The 12,861-nt window shown below is 29.6% G+C and overlaps 1 protein-coding gene across 1 annotated transcript in view; it reads right to left on the bottom strand.

Annotated features, from left to right (window-relative positions):
- Ddr (discoidin domain-containing receptor 2) overlaps positions 1–12,861 on the bottom strand; it is a 597,456-nt gene that overhangs the window by 459,440 nt on the left and 125,155 nt on the right. The window lies entirely within an intron of this gene.

Below are 12,861 nucleotides of genomic sequence, written 5' to 3'. Positions count from 1 at the left end.
CATAATAAAGACTAGTACAGATTAGAGTAAAGCAACCAAAAAGGAAAAAACTCTTCACTGTAGTGTAATTATCGGTTGGATAATTTAATATTTTTTTTAAACGTATTTATATTTAATTTAGTAGAAAATTAATTTTTTAGTTTGAAAAATGTTAAGGCGAAAGGATTCCAAAATTATTTAAATTAAATTTACTATACTAGTTAAAGACGAAATAAACAGAACGGGAGAGAGGAAATGTACGATAACATTCAGTTGGAATTTAAGTTTGCCTAAAGCAATCTAATTAGATGATAAACCAGATTATAACTGCAGAAATGCAATGTAACATTTCAACTACGCTAACTACAAAAATAAATAACACCGACTCTAACTAAAACGATCTGAATACAAATTATAGAATTTAATACGGCATGAAACTAATTTTAGTTTTAGATTTTAACACGTTTTCTATTCCGAATGTAAATTCGCTTACATCTTTAACAATAATCGTAAATTAATATCGCTATTATTTATCGGAGTTTATAGTTAGTTATAAATGTTGTTTGAATACTTAAAATAAATTAAACCGGAATTGTCTTCGCAACGTATTTTCTTTATTTATTTATTTTTTTATTTTTTTAATACAAAGCGATGGAATTACGGATAAGTGTTATGTTATTTAGCGGTTCTACATCGCGTCGTTTCTTAGCATAGAGCATAGCGCACAGTATAAGTAAATAATGTAACAGATAAACCCGGGGAGCTACGGTCTGGCCACGATTTGACCCCGCGGGGCTTACAAGCCTCGTGTTCATATAAATTCTTGTGACCGTTGAACGATGTAGTGTAATGTAATGTAACAAAACCCCCTTCCTTTCTTCCTCAACCTACCGCGTCTACTACACTAGAACACACTGACTCGTTCTATCGCACTCGACTCTCTTCCCCGAGCACCAACCCTCTCGCACATTCTCTCGTTTTATCGCGCTAAGTTCATTCTTTAATTCGCAAGTATGCGTAGTGGTCATCCGACTGGATTTCATAGTATTGTTAAGTATTATTTATTACCAAAATAACAAAATAATTATTAATTAACTTGTTGCAGTAACGAGCACAAGCTCGTTCTATATACTTTATAAATTGTATTATTTGTATATACTTTGACTTTGTATGCCTAACTTTAATGCATTTAATGAGTTTTTAAACCTCATCTATCCGTTATTTATACTATTCCTAAATTATCACCTCATATCCTACGTCTACTCTGACACACACGATCCAATTTTTATATGTATAACGTATATTTTTAATGACGGTTTACATTTATTTAATGAATTAATGAAGCCTTTAATAATCGCTCTGTAACAAATAATCGATCGCTTTATAAAATTAAAATAAATAATAAAAATGCTGATGTGGACAACACATTAATTCCTTGTACGCCTATTTAATTAAATGTACACTTTTTTTTAAAATGAAAAGTACATATAATTTTATTTCATTAAAAACTTCTGTTATTTTATCATTTTTTTGTTATTATTGAATTGTCATCCTTCGTAAAAAAATCTTTACAAGGAGAGATTCATCACCTTTTTTTTACATTTTTTTTTTTTTAATATAAATAAATTAATTAAATCAATATATAATAAATCTTATAAATAAATCAATATTTATATTAAAAAAAAATGTAAAAAAAAGGTGATGAAGTCTGATTCGAACCGATATACCTTCCCCTAAGGTCCAAATTATTCATAATTATAATTTTATCTGGCTATAACTCTGGAACCGATGAAAATAAGTACCGCTTATGATATACCGTTTTAAGCTTATGATATACTATTACTTCAATTAAGAAAAATATCAAAATCCAAAGAAATTTGGATATTGGGCTTTTTTTTGGACACTTTTGGTTGTCGATTGCAATCAAAAGGGAAGGTGCACAACTAGATGTTACAACAGTTCTAAATCCAAATTTTCAACATCCTGCCGCTATTCATTTATGAGTTTGTACTCATAAATGAGTACTCATAAACTGTACTCATAAACGAGATATATAAGTACGTGCATATATACCTACGTACAGACGTCACGCCGAAACTAGTCAAAATGGATATTTCCGTTGAAATCTGGAAACCGAAATTTTTCTTGATCACTATACTTCCTTTATTTTGTACAAGGAAGTCAAAATAATTAACTGAAAGAGTATTTTTTAGGATCGAGGCGATGATAAAGTTCCTTTGAAAAGAGAGCCTATTGACAATTTTTTCTTTATTAGTTAATTCGTAGATATAACAAGAAATTATTGTAATATTCTCATAAGATTAGATTTAAAGGAATAATACGACATGTTCTATGAAATAAATAAATCTCGCGTTTTAAATATTTGTAATTTAAAAAAAAATAAAGGTCATTTCAATTCAAATTTAATATGAAACATTGACAGGAACAATTTATTCTAAGTTTTTGTAATTTTTTTTATTAGATAGGAGTATAAAATATAGAATACGTGACATAATATAGTAACTATTAAACACACGCTTAAGCTACCGGAAAAACTTTCAAACATATTCCAAAACTCTTATTTCGATATCTTGAAACGCATATCAAAGTCGAAATTGTCACTTAGAACAGTTATTAAAAATGAAAAGTTGTTTAAAAATGGAAAAAGAATTTGTAAAATAAAATATTTAATATAATGTATTTTTATTTTATTATTTATGCGTGTAACAAAAATGAATTTTTATAAATATTAAGTATTCATAAGTCATCTAATAGTACACAGGTTACTTTTTACAGTTCTGAAATGGACACTTCTAAATTTTGTAATAATTTATCCTTTAATTCAATTTTTTTTAAAATCGTGTAGAAATAAAAAAGTATTTTATCGTAATTCAGATTTTATTTAATGAATAAAATTGACTATATCAACAGTCATCACGATATTAATGATTTTAAAAATAAAACGCCTGTCGTTCTGGAATTCTGAGAACATAAAAACACGAGGTTTATTTAATTCAGATTATATAAAGAGTACATCACGAAGTTCTTCCGGGACATTCATAAATTATTCGTTATTTTTATAACCTACTCGTGTAAATAATTGAAAAAGTTCATATAAATATATGTCCTAAAATACTTGGTTTGCGAGTTACGGCTACTGAAAGATTTCACTTGGATTTCAGCTACTCCGGTGAAATGAAATCGTAATGAAATTTTTAAGACGTTAATTACGGGAAGAATTAGTGATTTTTTTATGGTTTTCAACTTAAAAAATCGAATAAAACAGGTCCCAGAACAGTATTTGCAGGAGATTTTGAGAAATCTGGGGTAAAAACCAATATATTCGGGCATAAAACGCTGTCTTTTTTCGTTTGACGTACAATAACTTTTTTAAACGGGTAATAAATACATAAAGGTTTTAAATAAAACTTGTAGAGAATTCAAATCTGAACAAAATAGCGTAAGATAAGTTGAACACAACAAAGTAAAGATAGAATGATTGCAATTTTATTTAGAAACAGAACAATAGACCAAACTGCATTATACGTTCAGTTTATAATAAATGTCAAAAATGAACCCGCCATTTTCAACACATTTTTTAGCACCCTTCTTACTACTTTTCTTGCTCTTTTCAGTTCTTCAGGGCTGTTCTTAAGTTGCTCAGCCGCATCTGTAATGAGGAAAATTGATTTCTTACGAGAATATACTTTTGTACATATTTTTCATCCGTCCCCAAACGCAAAAATTTAAAGGTATTAGATCAAGCGATTTTAGTATTCAGAAATGTGGACCTCCACGATCGATCCATTTCTCAGGGAAATGACAATTCAGGTGAGTGAAAACGGGACAAGAGAAGCGGGGATGTGCGCCATCTTGATAGAAGTATACTTGGCGTCTCAGCGTTATAGAAAAATTTTCAAGCAGCCGCAGCAATATTTCTTAAAGAAAGTGCAAGTAGACCTCAGCAATTAAGCGCCAAGTGATATGAACGGTCCAAATAGGTGATTGTGAAAAACGCCGCACCACATATTGACGATAAATCGGTGTTGAAAATTCCCATGTACGCTCATTGCGTAAGCAGTTGACGTCATCTAGAGTGAAATTCGCCTCGTCGGTAAACAAAACCTACTTGTAGAGTTGTCGATTTGCATTCGATCAGTTGCAGAACTCCAAGCGGGCCGTCTCCAGGGATTAGATGTTGAACTGGCTGTTTATACGATGAGGATAAAACGTGTTTTGTTCAAATGTCCTCCAAACTATCGAATGCGAAACTCCGATCCGCTTAGATGTCGTGTACTGACGCCTGGATTGCGCTGAGCTGCATCCATATTTATTTCATCAGTAACAGCGTCGTGTTGGACAGATCGTTTGTAGATTTACGAATACTAGGTAGTGAACCTTTTTTCCGAAGATGCGATTATTCCAGCAGAATCGCTGGGAACGGAAAACGTATTTCATATTACACTGCAGCAGCTGTAGCATCACCATTATACACACCCAAAATGAATACCATATCAGCGTATTCTTCTGTTGTAAATAAGTGTAGGACATCATTTCAATCGCAAACCGATCCCGTTCAAACTAAGATTCACAAAAAACCTTTACTAATGACAGAAGAGTTTACAGTAACCGATAAACTTAATGTACCTTACAAAATGATTTAAACACTAATACAGTATTGCGTATTGTTAATCAGCTGTTGTTTTATTGCCAATTTTGAAAGTAATAATTTTCCAGATCATTTATTGTATTTCTCTAATTAATAAAAACAATTATTAAGTAATTTTTATTGAACTGCTTTATTAATTTATATTTATTTTACTATTGTGTAATTTCCAGTTTTTTTTTGTTTTTTTTTTTTAATTTTTTAACAGTAAATTTTGTTTTTCGCGTCACCTAAAAATAATTTTTTTTTACGTTATATCAGAACTTTTATGACAAATATAGTCTAACTTTTCTTTATTTTATTCACCTTACCTAACACGATTTTTTTCATAAATAAATTCTCTACAAATTTTGAAAAGTTTTACGCGTTTATTACCCATTTAACAAAATTATTGTTAGTCAAACAAAAAAAAAAAAAACCAATTTATTGGTTTTCACCCCAGATTTATCAAAACCTACTGCAAATACTGTTCTGGGACCAACTTTATTCAATTTTTCACGTCAAAAACCATAAAAATCACTAATTCTGTCCCTAATTAATGTCCTGAAAATTTCAGTACGAAATAATTTCACAAGGGTAGCTGAAATCCGAGCGAAATATTTGAGAAGCGGTACCTCGCAAACGAAGGATTTTATGTCATATTTTTATATAAACTTTTTCCATTATTTTCATGAAATAGAATAGGTTATGAAAGTCACGGAAGAACTACTTGATGCACTCTGTATTATGAAGCATTATTAAAACACAGTTGAAACAGAATTTTAGTTTTAAAAAAATACAAATCGAATTAAAATTTTACAAGTAAATAAACACAATTCAAATAATTTTCTTGCAATCGCAGATTAAATTCATGTTTTAAACCTAGATAAGCATAATTCAGTCGAGCGTCTTTACGTGTAAATAATATTGTACAGCCAACATCGTATCGCATCCAAATTAAATTCAATTCATTAAATCAGTTATGCTAACTAGTCGATCATAGTAATAAAATTCAATCGATAATAAACAGAAGATTTAAAAATAAAACAGACTTATTAAATTGCATTCTGACTTATTTTTATTAGCTTGACCTTATTTCTGCTTTTAATTGAAGTCAAATTTCTTAAATTATTATTTGTTTTGTTTTTTTTTTATCGACTTATTATCGTCAATTTTCTCAGGATTAAATTCTCCACAAAATTTAAAAGAACATTTTATTTGTTACTTGACATTTTAATATATAAAGATTTTTTGAGCAAAACCTAAAATATGGTTTTTTTTCACTAATTTTTTTTTGTGTTTACATGCCTGTTTTTCTAGAAAATATAAAATATGCAGTTCTACGAAACATTTTTAAAAATAATTTTTTGATCAAACTAAAAAATACACTATTATTACCATATTGGTCTCCAAAAGTAATACATTCGTTGTACTTATTACTTACAGAACAAAAATGAGGGTGAGAGATTTCTGGACAGTCATAACTCGAAAACAACATTGTTTCCGAACTTATATTTGTATCACTTTTGTCATAATATTAACTCTAGAATTACCGCCTAGAATGATGTCGTTTCCCGGTGGAACATCCGGTATAAATAATTAAAGAAGGTTTAACCGAATTTTGACAAATTTGGTAAATATACCAGTTACGATAATAAATGGTGTATATTATTTTGTTACAAAAAAGAAATGAAAATTTTCATTTTTTTAATAAAAAAAAATGAAAATAATGAAAACAAAACATATTTCTGTTAACCGGGATTCGGATAACTGGAGTATTAATGCAACGTAATATTAGAAATTATAAAAACAATTGTAGTAATACTTGGAAGTGTAGTCTCTCTACCTTACATCCGGATTCTTCCATCCCGATTAGACCCAGCAAGTCTTCATATACTACAAAATTCATTAAAAAAATCTGATGTGGACACTACAAGATTTCCTTATATTAAATTACATATACACATATTTGTTGCACTTCATTTAAACTTATTTCATTTGAAAGTGGAATACGATCCTCCGATTCTTTAATAAAAGTGCGACAGTTACACAGTTGCTGAAATATTAGTTTTTATTAACATCAAATATTTATACATTAATTCAACAATGTTACCTGAAATATTAGGTTAGTAAAAGTCCCTTTATTACTCTTTAAATAAACGTAAGACTTATACGTATCTAACGCTATGTTTTTTAAATTATTATAATGTAATCGTTAAGAAAATGAAAACAAAAACAAAACAGGAGAAGGTAACCAAATTTTATAGCGATATTTATTATCGAGTAGACTGAAACAAATGCATAAATGAAAGTAATAAGATTCTAAATTATAATTTTCAATTAATATTAAACAATCAGATGTTTTATCAATATCTGATGTGGACACCACATGACTTCCTTGTACACCGATTAAATTTATAGACGCATTTTTTAAAAATACATAAAATTTTATTTCACTAATAAGTTCCGATTTTTTTCAATTTTTTTTATCGCTATTATTGAATTATTATTTATCGTAAAACTTTTTTACAATCAAACGTTAATAATTATTAATAAATCGATATATTAAAATTAAATATATTTATATTTAGATATATTTATATTTTAATTATTAATCAAGTCGGATTCAAACCGAAGTGTCTTCCCTTAAAAGATCCAAATATTTCATTGATTAAATTTTTATTTGCCTATAGTTCTGAAACTAATAAAAATAAGTACCGCTTATAATATATCGTTGAAAACTTCTCAATGAGGGCTTATTGTGCGGAAGAAAAGTCCAAAATCCAATTTTTTGGATTTTTCAGTCCTAAATCCAAAATTTTAACATTCTACGGCTAATCGTTTTTGAGTGATGCGAGATACATACGTATGTATGTACAGACGTCACGCTGAAACTATTCAAAATGGATTCAGGGATGGTGAAAATGGATATTTCCGTTGAAATCTGAAAACCAAAATTTTTCGCGATCACAGTACATCCTTTTACTTCGTACAAGAAAGTTAAAACTACTGCAATTATAACGGGACATCAGCGCATTTTTTTTTTTTTTTTTTTTAGTTATATTTGTACTTTCATTGGAAATAAATAGATCTAAATTATAAATAGATAATTAATATTTTTTTAAAATTTAGTCGAGGAAGTTAGCAATCCAGATCTCCGTAGTGTAGTAGTAGAGATCGGCCTTTTATTTGGAAAGTTCTGAGTTCAAATCACAGTGTGTGGTCTTGGTATTTTTCATAAGCTATACAATTAACCGTACATTAAACGTAATTTTAAACTAATTCCAGTACCTCTAGGTGGTTGAAGAATAAATAAATAAATTATGTACTTTGAGTTTAAATTATTAGCTTCAGGATAAATGTAAGAATTGGGTATTGGAAGTTGATGAATTGTTAAGTTATTTTTGAACTGTAACGACTAGATTCAGATAAAGACTAATAATAACTAAGCTGGTTGGTAACACAATTTCTAATTTTGATTACTAAATTTAATTATAGTAGTAATAATATGAAAATAAATTATTATTATTCCTTTTTTCTGTATGTAACAGTAACAAGAAAAGTAAGTGAAGTTAATAACGAAGAAATTAATTTGTAGTTGCATTTCTTTATTTTTTACGTGTTAATTATTTTGTAAATTTAATTTTCTCAGATTTATATTTGTAAATGATATATTGTTATCGCAAGTTTCACCGCTAAGTTCTTTGACCGGAAGAAAATGTATTTTATTGTTAGTCTTTAAGTAAAGATTTTTATTTTTTAACTGAATTTCAATTGAGATTATTTATTTATATTCAGTCAATATTAACATATGAACACGTTTCTTTAAAAAGGTAACTTTTGTTTCGGTAAGTTTGATTAAAATTATTGTTATATTTTATTATTGCATAAATAATTTGGTTGCACAATGTTAAAAATTATATATATATATAATTTCCTAATTTATTTATCAAATCTTATAAATAAAACCGAAAGTTCGTTCATTCGTCTCTATGTATGTTGGTTTCTATGTTCTCGCATCAGGCGAGAACGGTCGGTTCTCGACTGATGACGATAGGTCGATAAAGAAATCGGTCGGTAGGACCGAGGCCCTATCCCCCTCGGTGGTGAAATTTTCAATTAAAGATATTCATTAACGAAAAGAAATTTATATTTTTACTTCGTTATTATATTTCGGTCAACAAGGCAAGAAAAATAAGTTACGAATTTTTCGTCGTCAAAGGTGCGGGTACTTTAGATACCGTAGTTACTACTATTCTGTCTTTTGTAATTCAGTTTTTTTTCGGGTTTCTATAGAGACTACATACTTTAATCGTCGTTTAATAGTATTATTTTCTCATAACCGTAAGGATAACGAACATTGCGAGGTCCCCTCCGAGACATCGGAATGTCCCGAACCGGCTGCGGAGCCCCGGGATGGGTTAGGGAACCCCTCGGGCCCAGAAGGTCGGAGCGAAGCGAATCTCGATCATATAAAGAAGTTTTAAAGTAATTTTGGTACTGTAATTTCTGTTTTATTATCGATAAATAATTTTTCATTTGAACCGACAGCACTGTCGGTTCAAATATGCGATATGAATAAAATGTCATATTTTATTAACTTTGTTATATTTGATGAATTAATTATAGATACCTTAATAAGGAAAAAAATGTAATTTTTCTGCTTATGTAGTAAAGTCCTGTAAATTAGGTAGAAAATAATCGATAGTAATAATAATCTATAACACACGTTTATTTACTTATTTATAATTTTGTATTAATGTATGTGCGTAAAAAAAAAGTAAATCATTTCCGTATTATAATCTTTAGTAACATATAAGTCGATGTTACTTATGAAGGACAAAGAGTATATATATTCATGTACCGATTTTAGATGCGATAAAAGAAGCGATTTTTTTTCTTTTCTTTTTTTTATAAAGGTACGTGTATAACAGACTAAAAGCTGTATGTATGTAAAGGTCGGCACTTTTACAAAGTAGCACAAAACGACGATAATGATGATGACAACGACAAGAAATCACAAGCACCATCTTTCTTCCGATTTTTTTTCTTTCTTTTCTTTAAGAAAGCAGCAGGTCGGGACGGTGGTGGTAATAGTACTAGTGTGATAGCAGAGTAGTAGAGGTAGATAAAGTCCGTTGAAGAGGAAAAGAAAGGGGTTGAGGATGGTCCAAATGGATTCGGTCCATTACGAGTGACCAGCGGAAAATTTTTTTGACTCGGATACCGTCTTAGAAGACATCACCTTCACTTAGGTGTCTTTTTATGATCGGTACCTTTAACTTTAGAAAATAATCTTTTGTGATGCGCTCAAATATCGTCTTGCGCAGTTTGATAATAACCAGCACTTACCCTTAAAGTATAATAAAGGCAAAGAAAATAGATAGAGAATTTTCACAAATATAACTATTTAATAGATAAAGAAAAAACTTAAATAAAAGTAAATATAAATATTATAATAAATCAATATATATATATATATATATATATACGGAAGAAACCGTACAATTTCTTGATCCGATTATAATATAGTCGGTTCTTAACCGTTGAATGAGCATAACTTTAATGGGGTATTTACAACGGGAAATTCAGGTATATTTGTTTTGAAAAGGATTACAGCTTACAGAAGCGATTAAACTTTAATTGAATCCCATTTAAAATAAACTTTAGATTATATTGTATTGGAGACATCCTTATCCGAGATCTGCATTAAACTGGTCGTCATATTACAAAAGAAAGCGATTTGGTTAATTGTTGCTACGATTGTATTCCAAAAACTCTTGTCATGAAGCGTTCAAAAAGATTTAAAATAATTACGGTTACTTCATATATGGATAGAATGCAATTATATATGCGTACTTGGATGAGCGAATTATTATTAGCCGAAAAATTAATAAACAAAAAAAAGAGAGAAGTAAAACTCAAATTCCCGTAAGTAAAGTGAAGATATTTAACTATCGTGTAATATTGATGTTAAATACCACAGCGGTTTTCCTGTAAGTTTAAAAACAATGTGTAAAATTATTTAATTTAGCAGCAAAATTTTGTTCTGAAAAGAAATTAAAAATAAATAAGAGAAAGAAAAAGAATATATAGATAGGTAAACTTTTTCTGTTGTTTTTAATAACATTTTTAGTAATTAAAGATAATAAGCGATACTAACTGCAATAGCTTTTACATCTATTTACCCCCCCCCCCCCCAAACGACAACTAATCGGTAGAATGATAACGTCTCTGCCTATGGTACAAGATCTGAATTCGAATCCCGACTGTATTTTTCATACGCTACGAAATTCATTTGTAACTTAAGAGGAAAATTAACTGAAACAGTAAAAAATTCTGCAGATATAAAATTAAAATTATTCTACTCGAGTAAAACTTTGAGGTACGTAAAATTTTAAGATTTTTGAATCTGACAATGTTTTTCTCGACCTTCCTCATTATTTTAGAATGTTCCACTTATCTTCCTTTATAAGTAACAGAACGATCTTAGTTTTCTCTATTCAAGTTTGTTCCGTTATGCCCGAAATTATGGCCCTATTTTATTTTACGATTTATGTATATTTTTATTTGAAATATAAATTTACGAAAATTAAAATAATAATAATTAATAAACAAAAGAAAATCTGGCAAAGAGTCGCATTATTTTCCCGGAAGACTTAGTTACGGGATACACGGCAATCGTTTCTCTTCACCTCGCTGACCGATTATAAATTAAGTTAAATGGCATCATTTTCAGAAGTCCGTGAAGAAATACTTCATAAAATCGGTTACAACTGATGGCCGTAGCAGGTAGGATGTCATAGGTAAACTAAACAAAACCGGCTTTGAATATGAAAGGGAGTTTGATCACATCGAATATTAATCTGAAATTAAGGAAACGGTTGCTAAAAACTTACGTGTAGAGCGTACCATTATACGGAAGCGAGTCTTGAACGCTTGGGAATACGGAAAGAAGGAAGCTTGAAGCCTTTGAGTTACGGTGCTACCGAATAATCTTGAAGATATCGCGGTCAAAGAAAGTAAGCGACGAAGAGGTTTTGAGAAAAATCCGAGAATCACAATGATTGATGGATCGCATGAGGAAGAGAAGAAATAACCGGACTGGATATGCGTTTTGGCACGACTGCTTGCAACTTAATATCGTGGAAAGTTCTTCGGAGGGTGTGAATTATAGAGGAAGAATTCGGCTGAAATATACTGGTCAAGTGATTCAAGATTTTGGTCGTGTAAATAACTTAAAGAACTACCACTAGATCGGGAACTCTGGAGAACTGCTACAAACCAACCTGCGGGTTGCTAACAAACAAAAAGAAAAACCGATTAATCGGTTTGATGATATTAACCAAATCGATAACAGATGAAAAAATTAAAAAAAAAAACATTAAGCTTATTATTTCTCATCCCTGTTTGAAATTGTCCAATAAATAACCAAAATGACATACTCTGTAGTGGAATCATTTATTTAGTACAAGAAAGTGATTTTGGTCCAGAAATCTCAAAAAAGATAAACGAGTTTATTTACTCCAACACCTTTAACAGTGGGAGGGAGGTTTAATTAGAATAAAAACAACTTCAGAAATTATTTTACCTACCTTAGAGGAATAAAATACGTGAAAAACCTACTTTGGATAAAAGTTTGCGATACGACACCCATAAGATCCGTATTTCACTGCCCCTTGGACCAGTTGTAAACCAAGATTATATTGTCGCGGGTTCCGCGGCTCGATCAGGATACTGAGAGCTTGTTGACAATTTAGAATGTTTATATAATTACAGTTCATCGATTTAAAATGTTCAAATTACAACCAAGCAAACAGCGATATCAATATAAAGTGACGTAATATCAATAGTAAGTGATAAATACAGATTACACATAAGACAGAGTTCAACATAAATAAGTACAAGCGTTTAAACTTAGTTTATCTTTTTTAAAAGAATTTTGCCCTTAAATTCCTCCTTCCACAAAAATCGAAAAAGGTATCTTTTTATCGCATATTTATTATCTATTTATTTATCGCATATTTTTTAACCGAATTTTTTAAAATGTCTTCCTGGAATAGTGAAAGCGAACCCAAAAAATACTTTGAGGAAATACTGGTGGCAGGGGAACCGATTAAAATTTAAAAACATTAACTCTTGAAATTGTCAAAACATTTTTTGGTTTATTCAAACTTTTAATAATAGTAATAATATTATTAAAATATTAATAACATTTAATATTTTATTAATAATAT

Source organism: Lycorma delicatula, chromosome 8 (genome assembly GCF_047948215.1).
Source record: "Lycorma delicatula isolate Av1 chromosome 8, ASM4794821v1, whole genome shotgun sequence".
NCBI lineage: Eukaryota > Metazoa > Arthropoda > Insecta > Hemiptera > Fulgoridae > Lycorma > Lycorma delicatula.
Note: the sequence above shows the minus strand (reverse complement) of the source record. Positions and strands in the feature narration are given on the sequence as shown.